The sequence below is a fragment of the Staurois parvus genome, unplaced genomic scaffold (genome assembly GCF_062004578.1).
Source record: "Staurois parvus isolate SC_StPar_1 unplaced genomic scaffold, SC_StPar_1.0 ptg000039l, whole genome shotgun sequence".
Taxonomy (NCBI): Eukaryota; Metazoa; Chordata; class Amphibia; order Anura; family Ranidae; genus Staurois; species Staurois parvus.
The window spans coordinates 302,713-308,882 of record NW_028317835.1 but is presented as its reverse complement, the minus strand read 5'-3'; positions in this window follow the sequence as shown (position 1 = coordinate 308,882).

Genomic DNA, 6,170 nt, shown 5'->3' with positions numbered 1-6,170 from the left:
TGAAACTGCCACAGATTTTATTAGAAGGTTTAAAAAGGTATGGCTGGAAGGAGGGATGGATGTAAGTGATGGGAAAAGTGAATCTATTTTTATCCAATCATGGATGAATGGAGCCTTGCCCCATGTTAGTTTAGCGATTAGACAGCTGTATGGTGCTTGGCATAAGAAGTATGGGACCCCCCTGGAGATTTCCTCGAGTAACACCGAATCAATGGGAATAGAGGGAAAAGAAACACCCACTAGCAGTACATCTCCCCTCCCCGTACAGGCAAAGGATGGACAGGTCTGGTATCATAGATTTCATGTGCTCCCACATTGCCCAGTATCCCTGTTAGGCCAAGATTTGTTAGCTGCTCTTAAAGCTGTGATGTCTATCACAGAAGAAGGCAAGCAACTGGACACACCTTTTTTATTTTGCCCAGCTATAGAGCGTGATTTAAGTACACTTCCTGAAAAGTTATGGGCTAAAAATACTACAGATGCTGGATTCATTGATTGCACACCATACAAAGCCACCCTGAAAATAAAAAACCCAATGGTGAGTGGAGATTAGTACAGGATCTAAGGGCAATTAATGCCAATTGTACCTGTAGTCCCAGACATACCAACTAGAGATGAGCGAAGTATTCAAAAATTCGATTCGACTGATTCGGCAAATTCGTGGAAAAAATTTGATTCGAGTCGAATATATTCGCTGTGAATTTAACTTATAAAAGGGTGTTTCTAGGCTTCAGAGAGCCTTTATATTAGTGCAGAACACTGTACCTTTAATTTAAATGCCCTTGGAGTCTGCTGGGGAAGAGAAATAATACTGTCAGTCAGTATGACATGCAGATGAGTGCCGTCGATCTTAGAATCACCGCACACTTCACTCATTTGGGCAGTCACGGGGCCAAAACCAGAGTTTGGAGCCACAGTGTGGTGGTGGAGGCAGCAGCAATGGGAGGCCATACAGCACCCTATGACAAAATGGAACCCAGCAGCAGTGTGAGGAGACCTGAAAGTGGCACATGGCAGAGTGTGGTGATGGAGACAGCAGCAATGGGAGGCCGTACAGGGACCCACGCTGCTGGTGGGGCTGCCACTGCTCCTACAACCCCACCCCTCCCCTGCTGCCATGGCAGCGGAACGCGAGCGCACAGGGCCCACAGTGTCTGAGGATGGACGTTTGCGCAGAAAGGCAGAGACCAACTGACTACATAGGTGGTTTTTATAGTACGTAATTTTGGCCTCCCTCTCAGCAGGTGTGAAAAAGGCCACCATTTTGGAACGGTAGAGAGGGTCCAACAAGGTGGACAGCCAAAAGTCATCCCTTTGTCTGATGGTTATTATTCGGCTGTCGCTACGCAAGCAACCGAGCATGCTATGGGCCATTTGTGCCAAGGAATGCGAGGGACTCCCTGCCTCCATCTCCACAGCATACTGCCACGGTACGTCTGGGTCCTCTGTCTCCTCCTCCTCCTCCTCTACCAGATGCTCCTGCTCCTCCACTCCTGTCCGCTGAGTGGAAAAACCACCCATTTCACTCAATAATTCCTGAGCACCAATGTCATCCTCTACCTCCTCCTCTTCTTCCTGTCCTGCCCCCACAGGGGTCTATGTGGCGTTGAGATCTGTGCGCCACGTCTACCGCACCCTGACCAGCCATTGTTAACAGCATTTGTTCCAGGACGTGCAACAGAGGAATGACGTCGTTCATCCCATAGTCCTGCCGACTCACGAATAGCGTGGCCTCCTCAAAGGGCCTGAGCAAGCGGCAGGTGTCACGCATGAGCTGCCAATGGCTGACATCGAAGTTACACAGGGGAGTACCTTTATCCGCTTGTAACATCAGGAAATCGGTGATGGCCTTTTGCTGCTCGTAAAGGCGGTCTAACATGTGTAGGGTTGAATTCCACCTTGTTGCAATGTCGCAGATCAGGCGATGCTGTGGAATTCCGTTCTGCCGCTGCAGCTCAAGGAGGGTGTGCTTTGCGGTGTAGGAATGGCTGAAATGCATGCAAAGTTTACGTGACATTTTAAGGATGTCTTGCAGTGGGATGGTGGATTTTAGGAACCGCTTGACAACCAGAATGAACACGTGAGCCATGCATGGCGCATGGCACAACCTTCCTTGACGCAGAGCAGACACCATGTTCTTTCCGTTGTCGGTCAACATGGTTCCGATTTTCAGTTTGCGCGGAGACAGCCATCTGTCGATTTCTCTGTTCATTACACTCAGAAGTTCCTCCCCTGTGTGACTACGTTCGCCAAGGCATACCAGGTGCAGCACAGCGTGACACCGTTGCGCCCTGCACATGTGATATGCCGGTCGGGTAATGGGACCTGGCACGGGGGTGGCGGCTGAGGACACGGCGGAAGAAGAGGTGGTAGAGGCGGACATGTTTGCTGGACCAAGGACGTGCAAACGTGGAGGCAAAAGCGTCGTGACCTGTCCAAGTTGCTGGTGCGGCTGTGCCGGCACTACGTTCACCCAGTGTGCCGTAAATGACATGTACTGTCCCTGACCATAGTTACAGCTCCACACGTCGGCGCTGCCGTGCACTTTGGCAGAGACCGACATGCTCAAAGACTGGCCCACCATCTCTTCTACATGTGAATGCAGGGCTGGCACTGCCTTTTTGGCGAAGAAATGCCGGCTTGGCACTCTCCACCGCGGCGCGGCACAAGCCATCATTTCTCGGAAAGGTGCTGAGTCCACCAGTTGGAAAGGGAGGGACTGCAGCACCAGCAACTTGGACAGGAGGACGTTCAGCTTTTGCACCGTCGGGTGCGTGCTCGCAAACTGTTGTCTCTTGGAAACGGATTCCAAAAAAGACTGCTGACGGAATCCGTGAAGAGGAGTAGCAGGAGAAGGAGCATCTGAACGAGCGGAACAACTCCCCTCAGCAGAGGTGTTGGAGCCTTGACTGGCTGATAGAGGGCGATTGACGTCAGGTGACGGAGCAAGTAACGGAGCGGGTGATGGAGCGGGGGCTGGGGCAGGCAGAACCGTTGTATCTTTATCACGCTTTTCCCAGGCCACCAAATGGCGACGCTGCATATGCTGACGCAACACTGTAGTCCCCACATGGGCACCCTGGCCACGCTTGACTTTCTGGCCACATAGTCGACGTACGGCTATGTTTACTTCCTCGGGCGGCTTGACGAAAAATTGCCACACCGCCGAGTAGGAAACTTTGCCCCCGCTACTCCTCACTGGCTGACTGCTACTTCCTCCGTGCACACCGGCACCACTACTGGCCGTGGTGGTAGGCTGCAGTGGAGCTGGTGCTCTACTCCGTGGCCGTTTGCCTCCACTGACACTGCTGCGACCCTGCTGCCTCCTGGGCAACCCACCGACTGTTTTGCTCGCTGCCAAGCTGGCACCCTCTTCTCCTGATGATGCGGAAGAAATTGCCTGATGACGATGAGGCTGCCAAGTGCGATCAACCTCCTCATCATCAAGTAGGGTCTCCGCCTCACTACTAGCCCCCTCGGCTGCGGCTGGGTCAGGAGACAGACCTGTCTCTAGACCGGCTACCGAGCCACACTCCTCGCCAGTACTTCTTCGCCTGGCTGCTGAAGAGGCGGATGTCTCCCCCCGTTCCTGACCGCCCTCTGTTAGCTCTTCCTCACTGTACAGTGGGGCTGAGCCCACAGCATGCGATACTTCGCTTGGTGAGGGAACAGCAAAGGACAGGGGCAGGTAGAGGACACGTGATTTCAGTGGGCTTGCTCCCGGGCCATGCCAACTAACGGTTGTGTCTGGCGTACACACCGACCGTTGGCTGTAGGTGTCAGAGGTGACCTGGGAAGAGGAAGACGACCGAGCCAACCAATCGATGACGGCAGGGTTGTCGGTGGAGACACGACCGCTGGATGACACCGGGAGCACTGGCCTCTGGCTGCGAATAGTGCTGCCTCGACCCCTTCCTCTGCTGCCACGTCTGCTCGCTCCTAAAACATTGCCTCCTCTGCCACTCCTCTGCGTGTTGTCTGACATACTCTTTAATTCAACGATTATGTGTCCCTGAGTAACAATTCTGTGTCCCTCAATAACAATTCTGTGTCTGTCCCTGAGTAACATTTCTGTGTCCCTGAGTAACACTTCTGTGTCCCTCAGTAACACTTTTGTGTCCCTCAGTAACAATTCTGTGTCCCTCAGTAACAATTCTGTGTCCCTGAGTAACAATTCTGTGTCCCTCAGTAACAATTCTGTGTCCCTCAGTAACAATTCTGTGTCTGTCCCTGAGTAACAATTCTGTGTCCCTGAGTAACAATTCTGTGTCCCTCAGTAACTATTCTGTGTCCCTCAGTAACTATTCTGTGTCTGTCCCTGAGTAACAGTTCTGTGTCCCTGAGTAACAATTCTGTGTCCCTGAGTAACAGTTCTGTGTCCCTCAGTAACAATTCTGTGTCTGTCCCTGAGTAACAATTCTGTGTCTGTCACTCAGTAACAATTCTGTGTCCCTCAGTAACAATTCTGTGTCCCTCAGTAACAATTCTGTGTCTGTCCCTGAGTAACAATTCTGTGTCTGTCACTCAGTAACAATTCTGTGTCCCTGAGTAACAGTTCTGTGTCCCTGAGTACCAATTCTGTGTCTGTCCCTCAGTAACAATTCTGTGTCTCTCAGTAACAATTCTGTGTCCCTCAGTAACAATTATGTTTCCCTGAGTAACAATTCTGTGTCCCTGAGTAACAATTATGTGTCCCTGAGTAACAATTCTGTGTCCCTCAGTAATTCTGTGTCCCTGAGTAACAATTCAGTGTCCCTCAGTAACAATTATGTGTCCCTCAGTAACAATTCTGTGTCCCTCAGTAACTATTCTGTGTCCCTCAGTAACTATTCTGTGTCTGTCCCTGAGTAACAGTTCTGTGTCCCTGAGTAACAATTCTGTGTCCCTGAGTAACAGTTCTGTGTCCCTCAGTAACAATTCTGTGTCTGTCCCTGAGTAACAATTCTGTGTCTGTCACTCAGTAACAATTCTGTGTCCCTCAGTAACAATTCTGTGTCCCTCAGTAACAATTCTGTGTCTGTCCCTGAGTAACAATTCTGTGTCTGTCACTCAGTAACAATTCTGTGTCCCTGAGTAACAGTTCTGTGTCCCTGAGTACCAATTCTGTGTCTGTCCCTCAGTAACAATTCTGTGTCTCTCAGTAACAATTCTGTGTCCCTCAGTAACAATTATGTTTCCCTGAGTAACAATTCTGTGTCCCTGAGTAACAATTATGTGTCCCTGAGTAACAATTCTGTGTCCCTCAGTAATTCTGTGTCCCTGAGTAACAATTCAGTGTCCCTCAGTAACAATTATGTGTCCCTCAGTAACAATTCTGTGTCCCTCAGTAACAATTCTGTGTCCCTCAGTAACAATTCTGTGTCCCTGAGTAACAATTCTGTGTCCCTCAGTAACAATTCTGTGTCCCTGAGTAACAATTCTGTGTCCCTTAGTAACAATTCTGTGTCTGTCCCCGAGTAACAATTCTGTGTCCCTGAGTAACAATTCTGTGTCCCCGAGTAACAATTATGTGTCCCTCAGTAATTCTGTGTCCCTGAGTAACAATTCTGTGTCCCTCAGTAACAATTCTGTGTCCCTCAGTAACAATTCTGTGTCCCTCAGTAACAATTCTGTGTCTGTCCCTGAGTAACAGTTCTGTGTCCCTGAGTAACAGTTCTGTGTCCCTGAGTAACAGTTCTGTGTCCCTCAGTAACAGTTCTGTGTCCCTCAGTAACAATTCTGTGTCCCTCAGTAACAATTCTGTGTCCCTCAGTAACAATTATGTGTCTGTCCCTGAGTAACAATTCTGTGTCTGTCCCTGAGTAACAGTTCTGTGTCCCTGAGTAACAGTTCTGTGCCCCTCAGTAACAATTATGTGTCCCTCAGTAACAATTCTTGTCTGTCCCTGAGTAACAATTCTGTCTGTCACTGAGTAACAATTCTGTGTCCCTGAGTAACAATTATGTGTTCCTGAGTAACAATTCTGTGTCTGTCCCCGAGTAACAATTCTGTGTCCCTGAGTAACAATTCTGTGTCCCTCAGTAATTCTGTGTCTCTGAGTAACAATTCTGTGTCCCTCAGTAACAATTCTGTGTCCCTCAGTTACAATTCTGTGTCTGTCCCTGAGTAACAGTTCTGTGTCCCTGAGTAACAGTTCTGTGTCCCTGAGTAACAGTTCTGTGTCCCTCAGT